Below are 17,600 nucleotides of genomic sequence, written 5' to 3' on the forward strand. Positions count from 1 at the left end.
AGTTCATAACGACGACCCTACTCCCACCCGCACTCCCAAAGAACTAAGCCTAACGGAATGCGTAGGGACGAAGTACTTAAAAAAAAAATCCTATTCCTGTCACCTTGAAGGACACTCATGCGTACCTTCTTCGCCTGTCATGAACCATCCAATCCCCCTGCTCGCCCGTAGCCTTCATGGAAACAAAAAACTCATGATATCACATGTTTACCAAATGGCGTCCTAGCTTCGTCTTTTCGATGTATATCAACTGACTGTTATATTTCTCTCTTGTGTCTCCCGTGATGATGTGATTATTACACGAAAGTGCACTTAGGAACTTTTCGTGTTTTATTTTCTCCGTGGACTCATAGGAATATATATATATATATATATATATATATATATATATATATATATATATATATATATATATATATATATATACATACAGGTTTGTGAACAGACGATTTGATGTCTGGTATCCTGGACCCTACTTACGGCCTTGGGTGGCGACCGGGCCCAAAACTACAAGGGCGAGTCAACGTCCACCGCCATAACTAATAGGCTTTAGCCTAGCCTAGCCGGGCGCGCGCGCGCGCGGAGCCTATGTCCCCTCCCACCACTTCCCATTATCTGCTGCAGGGACCCCCCACCCCCCTGCACCACCACGAACTAAAATTATCGATGCCAGGCGGCCACTTTAGGGGACTGGGGGTGGAGGAGGAGGAGGAGGAGGAGGAGGAGGAGGAGGAGGAGGAGGAGGAGGAGGAGGAAGGGGAGGAGGAGGAGGGAGGAGGAGGAGGCTGCCTCCTTTATAGCACGCCGGACACAAGCCAACACTTAGCCATCGCGGCGGGGAAATACTCGAGAGGTCTTCAAGTACAGTACAGTCAGCTGGGAGGCGATGGGCGACGTTTACGGAACGAACCGCTATAAATATAGGCTGGCTGCAACTACCCCTCTCCTCCCACCTCCAACCCTCTTTTTTTTTTCTTTTTTTTTTAAAAAAAAAGATGTCAACATACCTCGGTTCATCGTGCGGGGCCGTGCGCAACCCAGAAATAGAGCAATGTGTTTGTCAACATCTCTCAAGGCAGGCGCTGAATGAAGGAGGCGGTTTTAAGAGCACCGGACACACAGGCTACAACCATGCGAGTCCTCTCTCTCTCTCTCTCTCTCTCTCTCTCTCTCTCTCTCTCTCGCACCGCACACCATCTCTCCCACCTCAACCTGGAGCAGGAACACTCCTTGAACACGACTGTACGACTGGGCCCTTGAGCACGGCTGTACTGCTGCCCTTGAACACGACTGTACTGCTGGGCCCTTGAGCACGGCTGTACGACTGGGCCCTTGAACACGACTGTACTGCTGGGCTCTTGAGCACGACTGTACGACTGGGCCCTTGAACACGACTGTACTGCTGGGCCCTTGAGCACGGCTGTACGACTGGGCCCTTGAACACGACTGTACTGCTGGGCTCTTGAGCACGACTGTACGACTGGGCCCTTGAACACGACTGTACTGCTGGGCCCTTGAGCACGGCTGTACGACTGGGCCCTTGAACACGACTGTACTGCTGGGCTCTTGAGCACGACTGTACGACTGGGCCCTTGAACACGACTGTACTGCTGGGCCCTTGAGCACGGCTGTACGACTGGGCCCTTGAACACGACTGTACTGCTAGGCCCTTGAGCACGGCTGTACGACTGGACCAGTGAGCACGGCTGTACGACTGGGCCCTTGAGCACGGCTGTACTGCTGGCCTCTTGAGTACGGCTGTACTGCTGCCCTTGAACACGACTGTACGACTGGGCCCTTGAACACGACTGTACTGCTGGGCCCTTGAGCACGGCTGTACGACTGGACTCTTGAGCACGGCTGTACGACTGGGCCCTTGAGCACGACTGTACGACTGCCCTTGAACACGACTGTACGACTGCCCTTGAGCACGGTTCTGCCCTTCGGTAGGATACCCTAGCCTTTAACCTGAACCCTTTGGAATCACAGGAAAAAAAAATTAAAATCCCATTCAAGGATCGTAACTTCGTGCTCAAGTATCGTACCGCCACAGAACTCCTGTCTACATCAAACATCTTCACGCGATACTTCTCATCCACAAGGCTAAACACAATTTTATCACAACCCACTTTACAACCCACTGCGATGTACGAGCCACAATAGATAGATAGATAGATATGCGTATGCATAAAACCACGAGGAAAATGAAACGCGACAACTTCCCAAGTGCAACTTTCGTGTAATGATCATATATATATATATATATATATATATATATATATATATATTGCAAGAGATCGCAGTGGTGCGCATGATCTAGTATATGCACATAACCACAAGAAAATTGAAACACGGTAAGTTCCCAAGTGCACTTTCGTGTAATGATCACATCGTCAGGGGAGCTACAAGAATGAGATAGAAGTAGAACAGTCAGTTGTTATACAAGGAAGAGACGTAGCTAAGACAAAATTGGCAAACAGGCGTTACGCTTGTTTACTAATGACGTCTTAGCTCCGTCTCTTCCTTGAATATCAACTGACTGTTCTACTTCTATCTCATTCTTGTAGCTCCCCTGACGATGTGATCATTACACGAAAGTGCACTTGGGAACTTACCGTGTTTCAATTTTCTTGTGGTTATGTGCATATACTAGATCACGCGCACCACTGGGATCTCTTGAAATATATATATATATATATATATATATATATATATATATATATATATATATATATATATATATATATATATATATATATATATATATTGGGAGGTAAGTTTGAATGGAGAAAAACTGGAGGAAGTAAAGTGTTTTAGATATATGGGAGTGGATCTGGCAGCGGATGGAACCATGGAAGCGGAAGTGGATCATAGGGTGGGGGAGGGGGCGAAAATCCTGGGAGCCTTGAAGAATGTGTGGAAGTCGAGAACATTATCTCGGAAAGCAAAAATGGGTATGTTTGAAGGAATAGTGGTTCCAACAATGTTGTATGGTTGCGAGGCGTGGGCTATGGATAGAGTTGTGCGCAGGAGGATGGATGTGCTGGAAATGAGATGTTTGAGGACAATGTGTGGTGTGAGGTGGTTTGATCGAGTAAGTAACGTAAGGGTAAGAGAGATGTGTGGAAATAAAAAGAGCGTGGTTGAGAGAGCAGAAGAGGGTGTTTTGAAATGGTTTGGGCACATGGAGAGAATGAGTGAGGAAAGATTGACCAAGAGGATATATGTGTCGGAGGTGGAGGGAACGAGGAGAAGTGGGAGACCAAATTGGAGGTGGAAAGATGGAGTGAAAAAGATTTTGTGTGATCGGGGCCTGAATATGCAGGAGGGTGAAAAGAGGGCAAGGAATAGAGTGAATTGGAGCGATGTGGTATACCGGGGTTGACGTGCTGGCAGTGGATTGAATCAGGGCATGTGAAGCGTCTGGGGTAAACCATGGAAAGCTGTGTAGGTATGTATATTTGCGTGTGTGGACGTATGTATACACATGTGTATGGGGGTGGGTTGGGCCATTTCTTTCGTCTGTTTCCTTACGCTACCTCGCAAACGCGGGAGACAGCGACAAAGCAAAAAAAAAAAAAAAAAAAAAAAAAAAATTTATATATATATATATATATATATATATATATATATATATATATATATATATATATATATATTCAAGAAAGACTGCGATCACTACAAGACGTGAGAAACAAAAGCCTTTCAACCTACGTCATTTTACATCTCATTCCTCAATGCCTGGGTGCTCGACTGTATGGCCCCCTTTTGAGGGATATCAAACCCAGAGTGAGATCATACCATGCCTTGCCTCGCGGGTCGTACATCTTCGCAGGGCGGGTCATCCCCGATCTCACGGGGTCAAAATCATGGAGGCGATCAGGGAAGACAAACATGGTAAATCAAAGGTCTTCATCCCATCAGCGGCTCCCTCCGGCACTTGCGGGTCTTCGTGCTAAGGGGGTCTTCGTGCTAACCAATGGCCAGCCTGGTCTTACTGGCGAGCGGGCGAGGTTATAGGCTTTGGCTAGGCTCCCACCGGGTGGCACGACCGCCGCCGTCGTGGTTCAAACTACCAGACACCAGTAGGCTGTGGTCGACGACTCTCCTCCTCCCTTCTCCCCACCTCACCCCATCCCAATCCCCCATCAACCTTGGAAGTCGTCTACCAAGTTCATAACGACGACCCTACTCCCACCCGCACTCCCAAAGAACTAAGCCTAACGGAATGCGTAGGGACGAAGTACTTAAAAAAAAAAATCCTATTCCTGTCACCTTGAAGGACACTCATGCGTACCTTCTTCGCCTGTCATGAACCATCCAATCCCCCTGCTCGCCCGTAGCCTTCATGGAAACAAAAAACTCATGATATCACATGTTTACCAAATGGCGTCCTAGCTTCGTCTTTTCGATGTATATCAACTGACTGTTATATTTCTCTCTTGTGTCTCCCGTGATGATGTGATTATTACACGAAAGTGCACTTAGGAACTTTTCGTGTTTTATTTTCTCCGTGGACTCATAGGAATATATATATATATATATATATATATATATATATATATATATATATATATATATATATATATATATATATATATATATATATATACAGGTTTGTGAACAGACGATTTGATGTCTGGTATCCTGGACCCTACTTACGGCCTTGGGTGGCGACCGGGCCCAAAACTACAAGGGCGAGTCAACGTCCACCGCCATAACTAATAGGCTTTAGCCTAGCCTAGCCGGGCGCGCGCGCGCGCGGAGCCTATGTCCCCTCCCACCACTTCCCATTATCTGCTGCAGGGACCCCCCCACCCGCCCCACCAGCACCACCACGAACTAAAATTATCGATGCCAGGCGGCCACTTTAGGGGACTGGGGGTGGAGGAGGAGGAGGAGGAGGAGGAGGAAGGGGAGGAGGAGGAGGCTGCCTCCTTTATAGCACGCCGGACACAAGCCAACACTTAGCCATCGCGGCGGGGAATTACTCGAGAGGTCTTCAAGTACAGTACAGTCAGCTGGGAGGCGATGGGCGACGTTTACGGAACGAACCGCTATAAATATAGGCTGGCTGCAACTACCCCTCTCACCCACCTCCAACCCTCTTTTTTTTTTCTTTTTTTTTTTAAAAAAAAGATGTCAACATACCTCGGTTCATCGTGCGGGGCCGTGCGCAACCCAGAAATAGAGCAATGTGTTTGTCAACATCTCTCAAGGCAGGCGCTGAATGAAGGAGGCGGTTTTAAGAGCACCGGACACACAGGCTACAACCATGCGAGCTCTCTCTCTCTCTCTCGCACCGCACACCATCTCTCCCACCTCAACCTGGAGCAGGAACACTCCTTGAACACGACTGTACGACTGGGCCCTTGAGCACGGCTGTACTGCTGCCCTTGAACACGACTGTACTGCTGGGCCCTTGAGCACGGCTGTACGACTGGGCCCTTGAACACGACTGTACTGCTGGGCTCTTGAGCACGACTGTACGACTGGGCCCTTGAACACGACTGTACTGCTGGGCCCTTGAGCACGGCTGTACGACTGGGCCCTTGAACACGACTGTACTGCTGGGCTCTTGAGCACGACTGTACGACTGGGCCCTTGAACACGACTGTACTGCTGGGCCCTTGAGCACGGCTGTACGACTGGGCCCTTGAACACGACTGTACTGCTAGGCCCTTGAGCACGGCTGTACGACTGGACCCGTGAGCACGGCTGTACGACTGGGCCCTTGAGCACGGCTGTACTGCTGGGCTCTTGAGTACGGCTGTACTGCTGCCCTTGAACACGACTGTACGACTGGGCCCTTGAACACGACTGTACTGCTGGGCCCTTGAGCACGGCTGTACGACTGGACTCTTGAGCACGGCTGTACGACTGGGCCCTTGAGCACGACTGTACGACTGCCCTTGAACACGACTGTACGACTGCCCTTGAGCACGGTTCTGCCCTTCGGTAGGATAGCCTAGCCTTTAACCTGAACCCTTTGGAATCACAGGAAAAAAAATTAAAATCCCATTCAAGGATCGTAACTTCGTGCTCAAGTATCGTACCGCCACAGAACTCCTGTCTACATCAAACATCTTCACGCGATACTTCTCATCCACAAGGCTAAACACAATTTTATCACAACCCACTTCACAACCCACTGCGATGTACGAGCCACAATACCCGGTCACATCTGAGCATCCACCGGCGCACGATGATATACCTCTCTGTGTCCCTGCCACGTCTTACGTCACCTTATAAACAAAGGGGGGGCCCGCGCCCCGCCCGCGCCCCCCCCCGACGCCAATCCTAATCTCGTACAGTAAACACGGGACTAAAATACGTGCTTCTTCAGGGTGGAAACTTGGGCCAAAGTTTACCGCCTTAAATACACACACACACACCGACGCGTAAACTGACGTGTAACTGTGAACACTGCACAACGCTACGCTGGCGAACACTGCACTATGTAGGCTACGCTGACGAACACTGCACTACGCTACGCTAGCGAACACTGCACTACGCTACGCTGGCGAACACTGCACTACGTAGGCTACGCTGACGAACACTGCACTACGCTACGCTGGCGAACACTGCACTACGCTACGCTGGCGAACACTGCACTACGCTACGCTGACGAACATTGCACTACGCTACGCTGACGAACACTGCACTACGTAGGCTACGCTGACGAACACTGCACTAAGCTACGCTGGCGAACACTGCACTACGCTACGCTGACGAACACTGCACTACGCTACGCTGACGAACATTGCACTACGCTACGCTGACGAACACTGCACTACGTAGGCTACGCTGACGAACACTGCACTACGCTACGCTGGCGAACACTGCACTACGCTACGCTGACGAACACTGCACTACGCTACGCTGACGAACACTGCACTACGCTACGCTGGCGAACACTGCACTACGCTACGCTGACGAACACTGCACTACGTAGGCTACGCTGACGAACACTGCACTACGCTACGCTGGCGAACACTGCACTACGCTATGCTGGCGAACACTGCACTACGCTACGCTGACGAACACTGCACTACGCTACGCTCGCGAACACTGCACTACGCTACGCTGACGAACACTGCACTACGTAGGCTACGCTGACGAACACTGCACTACGCTACGCTGAAGAACACTGCACTACGCTACGCTGAAGAACACTGCACTACGCTACGATGGCGAACACTGCACTACGCAGGCTACGCTGGCGAACACTGCACTACGCTACGCTGACGAACACTGCACTACGCTACGCTGGAGAACACTTCACTACGCTACGCTGGCGAACACTGCACTACGCTACGCTGACGAACACTGCACTACGCTACGCTGGCGAACACTGCACTACGTAGGCTACGCTGACGAACACTGCACTACGCTACGCTGACGAACACTGCACTACGTACGCTGACGAACACTGCACTACACTACGCTGACGAACACTGCACTACGCTACGCTGACGAACACTGCACTACGCTACGCTGGCGAACACTGCACTACGCTACGCTGGCGAACACTGCACTACGTAGGCTACGCTGACGAACACTACACTACGCTACGCTGACGAACACTGCACTACGTAGGCTACGCTGACGAACACTGCACTACGCTACGCTGACGAACACTGCACTACGCTACGCTGACGAACACTGCACTACGCTACGCTGGCGAACACTGCACTACGCTACGCTGACGACCACTGCACTACGCTACGCTGGCGAACACTGCACTACGCTACGCTGACGAACACTGCACTACGCTACGCTGGCGAACACTGCACTACGCTACGCTGACGAACACTGCACTACGCTACGCTGGCGAACTCGCGCATCACAATACGCACTACGTCACTACTTCGCTTGCAAATTCACACTGCACTACATAACACTTTATCAATTCATGCTCTGAATACATTTCTTATTGAGTGAGAGTTTGGCTTTTAACTTGTTTTTTTATCAACGTTATTGTTGACGTGTTAGATCTAACTATAGATTTTCTTGCATGTAAACACGCACGCGCTCACTATATTAATACGCCAGCCATGTAATTCTTACCAATAAACCACTGTATCTGTCTGTCTGTCTGTCTTACACCGTTACCAGTATCAACCCTAATAAACCACTGTGTCTGTCTGTCTGTCTGTCTTACACCGTTACCAGTATCAACCCCAATAAACCACTGTATCTGTCTGTCTGTCTATCTGTCTTACACTGTTACCAGTATCAACCCCAATAAACCACTGTATCTGTCTGTCTGTCTATCTGTCTTACACTGTTACCAGTATCAACCCCAATAAACCACTGTATCTGTCTGTCTGTCTATCTGTCTTACACTGTTACCAGTATCAACCCCAATAAACCACTGTATCTGTCTGTCTGTCTATCTGTCTTACACTGTTACCAGTATCAACCCCAATAAATCACTGTCTGTCTATCTGTCTTACACTGTTACCAATATCAACCCCAATAAACCACTGTCTGTCTATCTGTCTTACACTGTTACCAATATCAACCCCAATAAACCACTGTCTGTCTGTCTGTCTGTCTTACACTGTTACCAGTATCAACCCCAATAAACCACTGTCTGTCTGTCTGTCTGTCTTACACCGTTACCAGTATCAACCCTAATAAACCACTGTGTCTGTCTGTCTGTCTGTCTTACACTGTTACCAGTATCAACCCCAATAAACCACTGTGTCTGTCTGTCTTACACTGTTACCAGTATCAACCCCAATAAACCACTGTGTCTGTCTGTCTTACACTGTTACCAGCATCAACCCCAATAAACCACTGTGTCTATCTGTGTCTCTCTGTCTTACACTGTTACCAGTATCAACCCCAATAAACCACTGTGTCTGTCTGTCTTACACTGTTACCGGTATCAACCCCAATAAACCACTGTGTCTGTCTGTCTTACACTGTTACCAGTATCAACCCCAATAAACCACTGTGTCTATCTGTGTCTCTCTGTCTTACACTGTTACCAGTATCAACCCCAATAAACCACTGTGTCTGTCTGTCTTACACTGTTACCGGTATCAACCCCAATAAACCACTGTGTCTGTCTGTCTGTCTGTCTTACACCGTTACCAGTATCAACCCGTCTCCAGTAACGCGCTATGCTTGAATAACAGTGGCAGAGAAGCCCTGGTACGCACCGAAATAAGAGAATCCACACATATTCTCTCTCTCTCTCTCTCTCTCTCTCTCTCTCTCTCTCTCTCTCTCTCTCTCTCTCTCTCTCTCTCTCTCTCTCTCTCACATGCGGAAAACACAGCCCACTTAAAAGAGTCTCCTCCAACCTAATATTCCGATTAGAGCGACGCGCTTCTCTTGTGGATGTTCCGACACATGTCTCGGGAGCCAGCGAGGATGACCAAGTCTTGTCTCTCCCCCGTGATGCATTCGAGGCAATGATAGACACTGTGAAGGTCGGGCGAAAGTTTTGCCGTAACAGTGAAGGCGTTCCCGTCACGTCGGAAATTCCAAAGGACCCAATAAATAACAGAGTGGTGGTGGGTAGAGTGCCTGTTACGTGCGTGACGCACGCCATCAGCGCCGCCGGGAAATCCTTCTGTAACGCAGTAGTAACGTAACGTAACATAACGTAACGCAACGTAAGCTTAAATGTTAATGAAACACAATTCCAATAACGTAACGTAACGCAACGTAAAGTAAGCTTAAATGTTAATGAAACACAATTCCAATAACGTAACGTAACGTAACGCAACGTATCGTAAGCTTAAATGTTAATGAAACACAATTCCAATAACGTAACGTAACGTAACGCAACGTAACGTAAGCTTAAATGTTAATGAAACACAATTCCAATAACGTAACGTAACGTAACGCAACGTATCGTAAGCTTAAATGTTAATGAAACAATTCCAATAACGTAACGTAACGTAACGCAAGCTTAAATGTTAACGAAACACAATTCCAATAACGTAACGTAACGTAACGCAACGTATCGTAAGCTTAAATGTTAATGAAACACAATTCCAATAACGTAACGTAACGTAACGCAACGTATCGTAAGCTTAAATGTTAATGAAACACAATTCCAATAACGTAACGTAACGCAACGTAACGCAAGCTTAAATGTTAACGAAACACAATTCCAATAACGTAACGTAACGTAACGCAACGTAACGTAAGCTTATATGTTAATGAAACACAATTCCAATCTTAATAATGACACCATCACCGTTACGATGTATATACATACATACGTTTCAAAAAAAAAAAAAATGTATAGATCTTTTTTTCTATCAAAAGTCTTTATAACCACACACGTACATAAACAATGAACTAAATAATCCCAATAATCAATTCCTCCACTTTATACGTGAAGACCCAATACTATTCAACAAATGTCATACGTTGGGGGGAGAGAGAGAAAAAAAAATTACTATACCGTGTAACGATATGGACTTTAACGTACCTCTGAATGTAAAAAACACGCCAGATCAAACCTATACGAAGAGTTTATCACAAGAATAAAGCAACATTTCAAAACAACCTTACCTCTAGTCACGGAAGGGTTCTAAATACGGGAGAAATAGATAACAACTTCACCCAGAAAGTAACAGCGGATAACTTCAAATACATTTTCATACAATCAATCAAGAGGACATTACAATCTACATCGCCGGGGTATACGAAGACGGATGTCCTAAACTTGGTGCCCAAACCCTCACTGTCACATTCTAAGGCCAGCAAAATTATTTTACGGTAGAGGGGAAAAAAAAACATCTATATAGAGTTACGAAACACATCCCTGCTGCATCGAGCAACCCCTCTCGCTTAGCAATAACTCTAAATAAACATTTCTCTTATACCACGATAAGCCCCCCCCGACTTCTTGCAATATTTAACCAGGGTGCACATTTTCTCGCTGTACATACATAAAGGCTCAGATAAATTCCCAGAACAAACAAACGGTCAACAGACACGTTTGTTTAGAGTGCACAGCCTATATATATATATATATATATATATATATATATATATATATATATATATATATATATATATATATATATAAAGCAGACCCTTCGTAAGAAACGCATATCATACGCTCAAAGAAAAATACGGTAAATATGGAAACGAAAAATTCATTACGAGAATACAATAAAAATCGTAACAGAGCATGTTCCATCCTAAGAGACTTGGCACAAACGCCAGTGTTTCACGACGAAGGCAAATAATAATAATAATAATAATAATAAATAATAACAATAATAACAATAATAGTAATAATGATAATAATAATAATAATAATAATAATAATAATAATAATAATAATAATAACAACAATAATAATAATAATATTAATAATGATAATAATAATAATAGTAACAATAATGATACTACTACTACTACTACTACTACTACTAATAATAATAATAATAATAATAATAAGAAGAAGAAGAAGAAGAAGAAGAAGAAGAAGAAGAACAATAATAATAATAATATTAATAATGATGTAAGGCATGTGTACGTGTAGGAAGAGAGGAAAGTGATTGGTTCTCAGTGAATGTAGGTTTGCGGCAGGGGTGTGTGATGTCTCCATGGTTGTTTAATTTGTTTATGGATGGGGTTGTTAGGGAGGTAAATGCAAGAGTCCTGGAAAGAGGGGCAAGTATGAAGTCTGTTGGGGATGAGAGAGCTTGGGAAGTGAGTCAGTTGTTGTTCGCTGATGATACAGCGCTGGTGGCTGATTCATGTGAGAAACTGCAGAAGCTGGTGACTGAGTTTGGTAAAGTGTGTGGAAGAAGAAAGTTAAGAGTAAATGTCAATAAGAGCAAGGTTATTAGGTACAGTAGGGTTGAGGGTCAAGTCAATTGGGAGGTGAGTTTGAATGGAGAAAAACTGGAGGAAGTGAAGTGTTTTAGATATCTGGGAGTGGATCTGTCAGCGGATGGAACCATGGAAGCGGAAGTGGATCATAGGGTGGGTGAGGGGGCGAAAATTTTGGGAGCCTTGAAAAATGTGTGGAAGTCGAGAACATTATCTCGGAAAGCAAAAATGGGTATGTTTGAAGGAATAGTGGTTCCAACAATGTTGTATGGTTGCGAGGCGTGGGCTATGGATAGAGTTGTGCGCAGGAGGATGGATGTGCTGGAAATGAGATGTTTGAGGACAATGTGTGGTGTGAGGTGGTTTGATCGAGTAAGTAACGTAAGGGTAAGAGAGATGTGTGGAAATAAAAAGAGCGTGGTTGAGAGAGCAGAAGAGGGTGTTTTGAAGTGGTTTGGGCACATGGAGAGAATGAGTGAGGAAAGATTGACCAAGAGGATATATGTGTCGGAGGTGGAGGGAACGAGGAGAAGAGGGAGACCAAATTGGAGGTGGAAAGATGGAGTGAAAAAGATTTTGTGTGATCGGGGCCTGAACATGCAGGAGGGTGAAAGGAGGGCAAGGAATAGAGTGAATTGGAGCGATGTGGTATACAGGGGTTGACGTGCTGTCAGTGGAGTGAATCAAGGCATGTGAAGCATCTGGGGTAAACCATGGAAAGCTGTGTAGGTATGTATATTTGCGTGTGTGGACGTGTGTATGTACATGTGTATGGGGGGGGGGGGGGTGGGCCATTTCTTTCGTCTGTTTCCTTGCGCTACCTCGCAAACGCGGGAGACAGCGACAAAGTATAAAAAAAAAAAAAAAAAAAAAAAAATAGTAATGATAATAATAATAATAATAATAATAATAATAATAATAATAATAATAATAATAAAAGGGGCTAGACAGGAATGCAGAATGCGTCTCGCATGTCGACCCGCTCGCCATCTAGGTTAGAAAAACCCTCTCTCTATCTCCGCCCGCGGCACCGTACCCAACACGGCAGCTGCCGCCACCACACTTCTTGCCAGCGGCGAGAGACACAGTACAGTAATGCCACACTCACCAACCATTACTCTCTACACTTGAAAAATAAAAAAAAAAACGCCACGGTCCTGATACCCTACATGAGAGTACGACAGTACGTGTCCTTGAGCACGACGGTACGTGTCCTTGAGCACGACGGTACGTGTCCTTGAGCACGACGGTACGTGTCCTTGAGCACGACGGTACGTCTCCTTGAGTACGACGGTACGTGTCCTTGAGCATGACGGTATCTGTCCGTGAGTACGACGGTACGCGTGTCCTTGGGTATGACGGTACGTCTCCTTGAGTACGACGGTACGTGTCCTTGAGCACGACGGTACGTGTCCTTGAGTACGACGGTACGGCCCTTGAGCACGACTGTAGGTACGGCCCTTGAGTGCGACGGAGCGACCCTACGTGTCCTTGAGTACGACGGTACGTGTCCTTGAGCACGACGGTATGTGTCCTTGGGCATGACGGTACGGCCTTTGAGGACGATGGTACGGCCCTTGAGGCCGACGGTACGTGTCCTTGAGTACGACGGTGCGTGTCCTTGAGCACGACGGTATGTGTCCTTGAGCACGACGGAGCGACCCTACGTGTCCTTGAGTACGACGGTACGTGTCCTTGAGCACGACGATACGTGTCCTTGAGGACGACGGTACGGCCCTTGAGCACGACTGTAGGTACGGCCCTTGAGTGCGACGGAGCGACCCTACGTGTCCTTGAGTACGACGGTACGTGTCCTTGAGCACGACGGTATGTGTCCTTGGGCATGACGGTACGGCCCTTGAGGACGATGGTACGGCCCTTGAGGACGACGGTACGGCCCTTGAGCACGACGGTATGGCCCTTGAGTACGACGGAGCGACCCTACGTGTCCTTGAGTACGACGGTACGTGTCCTTGAGCACGACGATACGTGTCCTTGAGCACGACGATATGGTCCTTGAGCACGACGATATGGCCCTTGAGGACGATAGTATGGCCCTTGAGCACGGAGGAGCGACCCCTGAGCACGACGGTTCGGCCCTTGAGCACGACGGTACGGCCCTTAAGCACGACATTACGGCCCTTGAGCACGACGGTAAGGCCCTTGAGCACGACGGTATGGCCCTTAAGCACGACGTTACGGCCCTTGAGCACGGCGGTAAGGCCCTTGAGCACGACGGAGCGACCCTTGAGCACGACGGTAAGGCCCTTGAGTACGGCGGTGCGGCCCTTGAGCACGACGGAGCGACCCTTGAGCACGACGGTAAGGCCCTTGAGCACGGCGGTGCGGCCCTTGAGCACGACGGTGCGGCCCTTCAGCACGACGGTAAGGCCCTTAAGCACGACGGTAAGGCCCTTGAGCACGACGATATGGCCCTTGAGCTCGACGGAGCGACCCTTGAGCACGACCATACGTGCGGCCCTTGAGCACGACGGAGCGACCCCTGAGGAAGACGTACGAACGACTCCCCCCCCACACACAGATGGGGTTCTAGGGCGTATGCACTGTGGGGGTTCTGGGGGAGGGTGTTGTACTGTGGGGGTTCTGGGGGTGTTGTACTGTGGGGGTTCTGAGAGGGGGTGTTGTACTGTGGGGGTTCTGAGAGGGGGTGTTGTACTGTGGGGGTTCTGAGAGGGGGTGTTGTACTGTGGGGGTTCTGGGGGGGTTTGTTGTACTGTGGGGGGTTCTGAGGTTGTATAACAATAACGTTACGGGACATTCTCTTCGTAATTAACGTCACCGGAAACCAAAACAACACCGTGCGCTTCAAAGCCACGAACACATCTGATGCAATACACTTCCATCCTGCGTAAATTTCTCGTACACTGTTCACTACGCTCAAAAAAAAAAAAAAAAAAGAGAAAATAAAAATCACGTTCACAAGGCCTTCCTTACTATAATATAAATGTATAATATTATACATATATTTTTCATACTCTTTTCACTAAGCTACATATAGAAACAAAAAAATTTACCCCCAACAACTTGGCTACAACCAATTTCCCTATTCATAAATAGGGACACAAAATATATCCCAACTTATAACCAGGGACACAAACAAAATTCTTACTTATGAGTAGGACACAAACATTATCCCTACTTATAACTACGACACAAACAATTTCCCTGCTTAAAAGTAGGACACAAACAATTTCCCACTTCATAAGTAGGACACAAACAATTTCCCAGTTCATAAGTAGTACACAAACAATTTCCCAGTTCATAAGTAGGACACAAACAATTTCCCAGTTCATAAGTAGGACACAAACAATTTCCCAGTTCATAAGTAGGACACAAACAATTTCCCAGCTTTTAAGAACAAACAATTTCCCTACTTACAAGTAGGGCACAAAAACTTTCCCTACTCATAAGCAGGCCACAAACAATTTCCCTACTCATAAGTAGGCCACAAACAATTTCCCTACTCATAAGTAGGCCACAAACAATTTCCCTACTCATAAGCAGGCCACAAACAATTTCCCTGCGTTCGACCTACGCTGAATCCCACTCACATCCGTAGTTCCTACACTCCGTTACGCACACACTTCACCTACGCTAAGTTAGGCCCGGCCACGAACACTGGTCATGGTGGCTTCGTTGAAAATACCACGAACCGATTCGTGCACCCGCGAATACCCTTTTTTTTTTAATACGACCACGACGCGTACGACAAGAATGATCACACTGCACGTTTAAATGAACCCCCTTTTATATCACTGATGACCGAGATATAATCATATTAATTATAGAAACCCCATAAAAACCATAGAAAACGATTTTGTTTTGTTTTTTTTGGGGTGGAGCGCCGCGCATGCGCAGTGTGGCCAAACACAAAACGCGCCTGGCCGGTACTTTAGCCCAATCTGCCGGTCCATTAACCTTCCTCTGCCGGTCGCCTAACCCGGTCTACCGGTGCAGAAATCCCGGTCACTAGTATTCCTCTCGTCTACTGGTACATTAAACCCTTCCTGCCGGTTTTCTAACCCCGCCCAGTCTACCGGCAGAGTAAACTCCGAACCGGTATTCTAACCCATTCTACCGGCAGAGTAAACCCCGAACCCGGTATTCTAACCCAGTCTACCGGCAGAGTAAACCCCGAACCCGGTATTCTAACAGTCCACCAGTAGAGTAACCTGTGCCGGGCCGGTATACTAACCTTGTATATCAGATTCTAATGCCATGGCGGCTACAAATGGTAAGTATACATTAGGTAAGTAAGGAGGTAATTAGGTAAGTAGGTATGTATGCAGGTATGTATGTATGTAGGTAGGTAGGTATGTAGGTGAATATGTATGTATGTATGTATGTATGTATGTATGTATGTATGTATGTATGTAGGTAGGTAGGTAGGTATGTAGGTGAATATGTATGTATGTATGTATGTAGGTAGGTAGGTATGTATGTAGGTGAATATGTATGTATGTATGTATGTATGTATGTATGTATGTATGCAGGTATGTATGTATGTAGGTAGGTAGGTATGTAGGTGAATATGTATGTATGTATGTATGTATGTATGTATGTATGTATGTAGGTAGGTAGGTAGGTAGGTGAATATGTATGTATGTATGTATGTATGTATGTATGTATGTATGCAGTATGTATGTATGTAGGTAGGTAGGTATGTAGGTGAATATGTATGTATGTATGTATGTATGTATGTAGGTAGGTAGGTAGGTATGTAGGTGAATATGTATGTATGTATGTATGTATGTATGTATGTATGTATGTATGTATGTATGTATGCAGGTATGTATGTATGTATGTATGTAGGTAGGTAGGTATGTAGGTGAATATGTGTGTATGTATGTATGTATGTATGTATGTATGTAGGTAGGTAGGTAGGTAGGTAGGTATGTAGGTGAATATGTATGTATGTATGCAGGTATGTATGTAGGTAGGTAGGTAGGTATGTAGGTGAATATGTATGTATGTATGTATGTATGTATATATGTATGTATGCAGGTATGTATGTATATAGGTAGGTAGGTATGTAGGTGAATATGTATGTATGTACGTATGTATGTATGTATGCATGTATGTATGCATGTATGCAGGTATGTATGTATGTAGGTAGGTATGCAGGTGAGTATGTATGTATGTAGGTAGGTAGGTAAGTAGGTACGTACGTATGTATGTATGTATGTATGTATGTATGTAGGTAGGTAGGTAGGTAGGTAGGCAGGTAAGTAGGTATGTATGGAGGTAGGTAAGTAGGAATGTATGTAAGTAGGTGTGTAGGTAGGCAGGTAAGTAGGTACGTAGGTAAATAGGTATGTATGTAATAATGTAGGTAGAGGCAGGTAAGTAGGTACGTACGTATGTAGGTAGGAAGGTAAATAGGTATGTATGTACGTAGGTTTGTAGGTAGGTAGAAAGACAGACATTAGCCAGGTTAAGTAGATAAGTAGGCAGATAAGTAAATAGATATGTACAAAGACGTTACCTAGGTAGGTTAGTAGGTAGATACGTAGACGTTAGCTAGGTTAGTAGGCAGGTTAGACGCTAGCTAGGTAGGTAGGTTAGGCGTTAGCCAGGTAGGTAGGAAGGTAGGCGTCAGCCAGGTAGGTAGGTAGGTAGACATTAGCCAGGTAGGTAGGTAGGAAGACGTCAACCAGGTAGGTAGGTAGGTAAGAAGACGTCAACTAGGTAGGTAGGTAGGTAGGTAGGTAGACATTAGCCAGGTAGGTAGGTAGGAAGACGTCAACCAGGTAGGTAGGTAG

General features: G+C 46.4%; 1 protein-coding gene across 1 annotated transcript in view; it reads right to left on the reverse strand.

Annotated features, from left to right (window-relative positions):
- LOC139758662 (UBA-like domain-containing protein 2-B) overlaps positions 1 to 17,600 on the reverse strand; it is a 199,651-nt gene that overhangs the window by 139,265 nt on the left and 42,786 nt on the right. The window lies entirely within an intron of this gene.

The sequence above is a fragment of the Panulirus ornatus genome, chromosome 2, assembly GCF_036320965.1.
Source record: "Panulirus ornatus isolate Po-2019 chromosome 2, ASM3632096v1, whole genome shotgun sequence".
NCBI classification, from domain to species: domain Eukaryota; kingdom Metazoa; phylum Arthropoda; class Malacostraca; order Decapoda; family Palinuridae; genus Panulirus; species Panulirus ornatus.